Below are 8,593 nucleotides of genomic sequence, written 5' to 3' on the forward strand. Positions count from 1 at the left end.
CATCCAGCTCAATTTAAATATTGTGCTACTTCATCCAGATCTTTTATAGCTAAATTTCTCTATTCATTACCCACCCCAGAGGTATTTTACTATAGAATAATCAATATATTGCATCAATCTCAGCACATGGCAATTGATCACAACAAAAACAAACCAAATATGGTAGTGCATTCACAATGACACGTCAAAACACACCATATATGGTAATGCACTCAAAATGCCACCAGTTTATACACTCACTTACCAGCAGTTGTGCATGCCAATGCCAATGTGTATATGCAATGCAGAGCGCAGGAAATTATCATGTGATATGAAGTGTCAATAATTGATCAAGGATCTTTGGAATATAAACATTGACTAGTGACCTATGACTGTATAGACTATAGTAATAGACTAATAAATAAGAATTGATTATTATTCCTCAGAATTATCCATTACTAGCTAAGAAGCTACAAATAGCACTTACCTTATTGTGACATGGATCTGTTCCATGGCCAAAGGAGGCATTTTTGAAATTCAAGTTACTGTGATTATTACATTTACAAACATTGGGCTTTGCATATAGGCCTAGGCCTAATGTAAACACCAAAAGTCTAGTACTTAGTTCTAAATATTTTGTGTTTATTTTCTTAGGCCCATGAAAGTCAATTCCGAGTTTATCGTCACTTTTTTTTTCCAGGTTGGTGAGGTGACTTTTTCATTTTTCATTATTTTATCAGATTTCATTATTGACCTATAGTACGTTTAAGGGACCCTTGGACTATGTTTGCCGGAAGAGAGGTAGAAGGTTAGATTTGAGGTGCATGTGCTTGGTTAAAATGTTAAATGAAGGTTTATACTTGGCCTAGCACCTACGGACATGTGCAGACGTGTAACGATGTTAACCTTGGGCGCATGCTTCATACCTAATTCGTTTATTTACACACGTCACACGAAGCATATTCGAAAGGCTAGCTTCGGGCGACATCGCAGTAGATGCTGGTAGATGCAAGTATGAATACAACACCATCCATGTGTATAATCTCTTATAATCTTTAGGTCCGAGAAGTACTTACGTTTGTTAATGATGTTCTATATACTCCAGTGGGCAATTATGCTATGCCACCGCATCCACAGTAGGCATATATGGTACAATGTCATTGAATACTCGGACAAGTATCCAGAATCAAAGGTCTTTTGACAGCAACGGTTGAGTACACATTCTCTAAACGTTGGATAAATAGACAGATTTGCACTACAGACCTTTAGTTCAGGAGCTTTCAGGCCACGCACACAGAATATTGTGTTTACTCCCCAACAAGCATTACAAATGCAGGCGTGTATTAAACATGTTTAACGCCAATTGGAAATATCACAAAAGTATAACCAATACTTTATTTATACTTAATACTTCAGAATCATATACTACAGCTTACTACATTAAATTTATCTTGTTCCCACAATGTATTCCCATGCCATTATAGTTAATTGTCCCCGTGATATCAGAGCCTCCATCAACCATCACACAGGTATTTCGTATCTTTAAACATGGCAGTAAAATATCTGTGACATACTCCAGCTTGAAAACTTTCTTTGAAAAAGAAAAGGGGGAGGAAAATCCCATTTTGTTTTAGACTACATTTTCATCAATACAAGTTATAGGCCTATGATGTACAGGAATTAAAAGAAAAGAAATGGGTATAATATTAATCAAATCAAGAAGAATATCAAAGAAATCATCCATACTCGCACATTACACTTGAGGCAGGCCTGTATTATGATTAGGCCTACGGGAAAAATACTTTTAAGATAATATGCTAGTTACGCTAAACAAGAAACTTTTCGTGCTTGGCTGATCCTCACTTGATGAAGGTCATCGTCTACAGAGATATCTCCTCTCTAGACCAATGGTACGTTCAAATCGATCGGTTGGACGTCCAAAGGTCCCGTAAACGTATTATAAAATGTGTGTTAATTTAAAGCAAAATGGAAATAAATGCAGCAAAGAAATTTTCACGAAAGTTAGGGACTAGAAAAGTTACAAAAGAGCCTGGTTTTGCTTCCTAGTAATGAACTTATGTTTTAGAAACAAAAATATAATGTTTCCAATTGCTAAAACTGGTGAAAACACTTGATACTTTGAAAATAATGAATTATTTTGTCATTTTTGAAAATTTGACGCGGGTATTTTTGGTTTCTAAAAAGTGACATGTTTTTTATCGTTTTTTACTTCATATATTTTTTGCATTGATTTCAATTTTAAATTTTCCACCTTTGGCCCAGATTATGGGGGGGGGGGTAACTGACACTAACTGTAAATGTGTTACATTTTGGTCTTTTGGTCATGACACCTTTTTCTTGGCCAATTTTGGATGGGTATTTTAAAATGTTCATGTTTCACATTACATTGAATATTTGTGTGGAAATATCACTTTTACTGGAAATAGAATGGGAAAAAATAAAGTAACTAAGATATATTGCATTAAATATATTCAACATCCACTTATGTCTGTACCTGCCATAATGCTAAATGCTAACAATTCATATCTTAAATAAATACCTGCAATGGAATGCACAAAAAACATACCTCTGCAGTTCTTATTTATACAGTCAAACAGCTTTGGAAAGATGCAGTCTAGTCTATATGGATATCAGTGTTTAACTCTCTTCACGCGGGTGTCGACTGCAGACGACAAGTTTCAATTTTTTTTTTTAATTCAAAAATTTCAAAAATGTAAATTTTCATGACCATATTTGGAATCAGCAAGAAAAATGCATTAAAATGAGTACAAACAAGCCTAGTATTGATTCAGTAGTTCTTAAGATAGCTCTTGATATTTTGAGAAAATATTTCAAAACTTGAATTTTTTCCATTGAAGCGCATGGATAGCATGTAGAGCATTAAATTACATAATCCAAGGTCCACTCATTTTCATGTAATCTGTACTAGGGTCAGTCCGTATGTAATGAGAGTTAACTCGTAACCACATATGGTGGCATTTTCTCTATGATCACATAAACATGTACCTTTGTCTTTCAAACAATACATGTTGTAAAAATTATATCATACACCTGATTACGCAACAGCATTAGCATATTATTAATCACTGCCTGAACATGACTCATTTTTGTCAGGAAATGAGTATTGTTGTAAAATCCTCAACAAAAGTTTGGAAAGTTTTTTCAAACATCTATATTCACTGTAGAAGTGATGTAATAATCGGATTAACTACCAAAGCAACCAGGCATACAGGGTGTCCCAGAAAGTATTACCGGGCTAATGAATTTGGACATATTCACTGAAAGAAAGATCATTCAACACAATGCGCACTAGTGGTTAACTGTCAATGGGCTTCATATTTTTTTGTTGGGTGAAATCCTTTTAGTGCTTTTTAAACAATCTGTTTCTTGTAAAACATTTAATTAGGTTTTGTTCAAATTTGAAAACCTGCACGATATTGAAAATGGAAGCTTGCATGTAAGATGATGCTCGGTACTTTTTCGTTAACGTTGATATAAATGTTGCATAAAGAATAATTATTGCATAAAGAATTCCATTTGGCTTAAATAATTTCTCACACACATTCATGTTTTTGGAATATTTACAAGAAATTGTAATGCAAAGTTTAAATCTTTTAAAACTTCAACATTAATGTTACATGGTATCAAAAATTACACGTAAAGCTGAAAGCACTTGATCATTGTCATTCTTGGAAAGTTAAAATATAACATATTTCCACAACATAAAGTATAAAGTATTGAGGTTAAGAAGCTTCCAATTACAGAAATCAAAGTTTTCTTGGACAAACTGTTATTCATCTTCAGTGAAAGCATAATTATCATAACACCGTCCGATTGTAGAATAGATAATATGGACTAAATTCAATGAGATACACAAACTTTAGGAAGCGGTGAGCGAGTATGAAAAAAGCGCCTGTTGATCAAACTAGGAATGAACTGCATTGATGCATTAATTTCTTCGCAACCAGTCAACCGAATCAAATTAAATTTTCGTATGCACAATAAAATAGGCTATGTACTACATTATAAATTTGTTGATTCTGATGTCTATTTCTCGACTTACGTTCAATTTTATTCACTCAGTAATTTTTTCTGGGATACCCTGTTAGCAATTGACCAGCTCTAACAAAACCTGGAACAAGTTGCTACTGTCTGTTCAATTAGCTTAGATTCTTGAATTTTTAAGATATTTGAAAAAATAAAAAATTGTGGTCAAAGTCATCAAAGAAAAGTGTTAGCACAGCCTTAGCCCAAGCGTGATTTATACTTTTCAAATTCTAAAGTTCACTTTAAAACCCCATTTCTTTTCAATTTTGGTCTTTCCCGCGATATTTTTATAAAAAGCCATAGAACGTCGGGTACCATAAACTTTTTGGAATCAATATATTTAGAGCAATGGGGACGAATGTCACAATGCGCAGAGATGGTATTTATTCGACCATCTGCATCAGGAAATATTGTCCAGCAAAATATTTGCCAGTATGCCTAATTTGTGTTGAAACCCTACTGTCGAATCATTACGTTATTATTTATGGGAACTAAGGTTTTCTAAAATAGGCCCAGCTTATATAAATACATTCCTTGTGTATTTATTTATTTATTTATTTATTTATTTATTTATTTATTTATTTATTTATTTATTTATTTATTTATTTATTTATTTATTTATTTATTTATTTATTTATTTATTTATTTATTTATTTATTTATTTATTTATTTATTTATTTATTTATTTTATGAATGTGTCTGAGAATGGGTCTGAGAAGGTGTAGGCCTATACGCCTATTATAAAACTACACATTTATTTTCAATTTGTTAGTTCGTTTTAACAGATAACACAATTCAATGTTATAGTAAGGCGAATGTGGAAAATCTGTTGAAAACTACCTATCCAAGCACATTTGACCAAAATGTAGGTTTTAAAAGTCAAACCTCAAGTGTTCCTTACAATATTTTTCAAATTTTATGTCATTAAATGAAATAGCACACTTATATTGTCCATATACTAGAGTCACTACTATTTATTTATTTATTTATTTATTTATTTATTTATTTATTTATTTATTTATTTATTTATTTATTTATTTATTTATTTATTTATTTATTTATTTATTTATTTATTTATTTATTTATTTATTTATTTATTTTGCGAATGGGTCTGAGAATGGGTCTGAGAAGGTGTAGGCCTATAGGACTATTATAAAACTACACATTTATTTTCAATTTGTTAGTTCGTTTTGTTTGTTGAATACAAACTGAAAAAACTGTGAAACAAAAGAACTTTTATACAAGAAAATATTATTTAAAACAATCAGGTTACAGAAAACATTCTTTGGAAAGTTACTGTATCTGAAAATGTCAAGCGAATGCTGATATTCTTGGGAAGGAATGCTGGTATTAAACAAAACTCAATTTACATTGTAAACCAGTTGAAATGAGGACGAAATCCATAATTAAAAAATAATGCTCAGAATAATGTTATGCATAAAACGTACTCGCGCCATATAATTTCGTGTAACAAAAACCGGTGGACCATCATCACCTATAGAACCTATCCAATAACCGGAACGGTATAACAATTGAAATGGCAGGACAGATTGGTGGACAGGTTGTTTTGCTAAATTGGATAGGGTCTATGCCCTAAGTTGAGAATGGACCGTCCCACTCGATTTGTAAAAAGGTCGCGAACCCTTTCGGTGGACCCAAGTAACTGCCCAAAATGAGGCAAAATTGAAAAGAAATGGGGTTTTAAATTGAACTTGGGAATTTGAAAAGTATAAATCACGTTAGGTCTAAGGCTGTGCTAACACTTTTCTTTGATGACTTTGGCCACAAGTTTTTATTTTTTCAAATATCTTAAAAATTCAAGAATCTAAGCTAATTGAACAGACAGTAGGCATGTTTTTGAGTTATAGGCATTTAAAGATGACATTCCCATAAAAAAAAAAATCAAATTTTGGAATTCTTAATTTCATTGGACTTTCAAATCCTTGAAAGTACTTATTAAAACAAGGTTTATTTAATCAATAATTAACAAATGAACTATTATAATCCCTATTCAATCCTGTGTAAGCCAGGAAACTAATTAGCCCATTACTCGAAACAGCAATTTGGCAAAAATATCAAGGTATCATTTACAAAATTATCCATATCTTGAAAAGTATTGATGTTATGTATATAATTTTGGTATTGTTTTGAAGCTTATTGTCTAGTGCTTACATTTTTATTCAAATCATAAAATGTCAAAAATGTGATTTGTTCATGGTTTTGCCCGGGTCATACAGGGTGTCCCAAAAAAAAGAGGCCCCTCATTGCGCCCTCTTTTTCTCCTATTTCTGAAAAGTTGATCAAATGTATTTTGGTATGTAAAGAAACCTTAAATCGTTAGCTTTAATAAACCGAAACAAATATTTCAATCGACTTTTGAAGATATGCCCTTTTAAAGAAATGTATTCGTTTTTCACTCTGTCCACGGAGGAGGTTTGGCTACTTCAAAGATTGAAAAGCGCATATACCATGCATGAATATAAAACATTCCTCGATGATAACTTTATAAAATAACAACTTTATTTTAGGGAATGGGCTTTACCGGTGGGCTTATGGGAATTATGACTTTATGTTGAACTTTGCTCTGTTTACCTACAAACACAAGAAATTTGGCTGATTCCATTTAGGTGCAAGTTATGACATGTGTAAACATTACAAATAATTATGCCAAAAAATCAGGTTTGAAAAAAATTAACTTAATTCATATTATAAGATCGTACATTATGACTTTAAAGGAGTATTTCGTGATCCTAGAAATAATATCCTCTTTTTATGACATTTTTCAGTAGATATCCACGAAAAAAGCTTATTCCCAAAATTTCAGTTGATTCCGATTTTGTGTTTGCGAGTTATGCATGATTATGTGTATCATACTGCTCCATAGACAATGTGTTTTAATTTCGTTCGGGTATGCTTTTTAAAATTTTATGATATCTTTGCTAAACGAATTAATCTGCAAGAAATCTTTTGTACATAAACATTATGTAGCCAGAGGTTTCTAGTGACATAAAAATCTCAACTTGTACATTTTTCTTTTGTCAACAGAAGTGGACCATTTTGACATATTAAGGTTGGTCCATGGAATTATGGGAAAACATTTTAGCCTTTTGACTTCTAAATTGTTAATCTAAAGTGTATAAAAGTATACATATTTCGAATGGAAATTACCTTACGAATCCAGTGGTGACGTCAAGATTGATTTAAAAATGCTAAATTTTGGAGAAAATCATCAAAAACCATGATTTTGACCCAAATATTTACATAAACCGTAACTAATTATTTTTTCAGTAAAAAATTTTCTTATTGATTTTCAAAAACTAGGTATGAAAATTTAGGATCCGTTTTTTTATTATTTTTTTATTTTCACCATCTTTTAGAAATATTTGATAAAAATGGTTGAAATTTGACAGTTTCAGCCTACTTTTGCCAATACTGGTATATAGAGGAAAAGGAACTGTACACGATAAGACCAAAATCTTACCTTTATTTTCTATAATGAATCTGTTAGCTTTAACAAAAAGCTGAAAACATGCACGAAAGTGAACACATTTTAAATTGCCATTTTGTATCAAAAGTGGCAGTAGAAGAATTGCCTGTCCTCAACATTGGTGTAGGCCATTTGTACGTATCATAATTGTACATTATCTCTGGGGCACACTTTAACTCTACACAACAGAAAGTTTACCTTGGTAAGGTTTTGATTTCCAAGTGTTGTTAGGCCTATGTTTGGCAGACCTGTATTCAGGGGAGTTCACTTCTGGTCTTATGTACTGAAGGGAAGGGAATCACATTCAGAAAATAAGTATATAGGAAAAAATACCACAGATTTTTTCAAATGGTAAAATACTACTCAAAAGGTAAGACAATCATAATATCTAAGTATTTATAGAAATATTTTATTCAACTTTTTAATTGTACATTATGCCATTACAAGATTTATAAATTTTCACAAAAGATTTATTGACCTTTAGGCCCAGAGGTTGTTTAAATGTAAGCCCAGAATACATTGCAGCCACTGACAGCATGTTTGAGAAACACATGGTTATTTTCAGAAAATATCACACTGGGCTCCTGCTGTGCATGGTCAAGGTTGTTATACAACAAGATAAGCTATGTGTCTGCATGCATGCATGTGCAAGAAAACTTTGCTGGTTCCACCTTCTTTTCCCAAGCATTTGAAATATCTAAAATTGTTTAAAAACACACGACTTTTTAACTTTCTTGGTAGCAATGTATCTACAAACAACACCCGTACCCAATTATCAATTCAAAACATAAAAGTCTCGATGAATATTCCATCAAAACTACTGGTTCTTATTTTGTACATAAATTTGAATGTGAAATGGTGTTGAAATGGCTCCTTTATTACATTGCACATAATATCATACTGCATAATATCAAAACCTCTGCTTTAGGCCCTTCACAATTAATTCTTAGTTTCCTGTTTCATGGTTGAAAACCAGGGATGAGGCGACTTTTAATTATTAATTATTAATTATCTTTTATTTTCTTTATTTTAAAATAAGTGGTCGCAACCTACATCAAG

The sequence above is a fragment of the Amphiura filiformis genome, chromosome 5 (assembly GCF_039555335.1).
Source record: "Amphiura filiformis chromosome 5, Afil_fr2py, whole genome shotgun sequence".
NCBI classification, from domain to species: Eukaryota; Metazoa; Echinodermata; class Ophiuroidea; order Amphilepidida; family Amphiuridae; genus Amphiura; species Amphiura filiformis.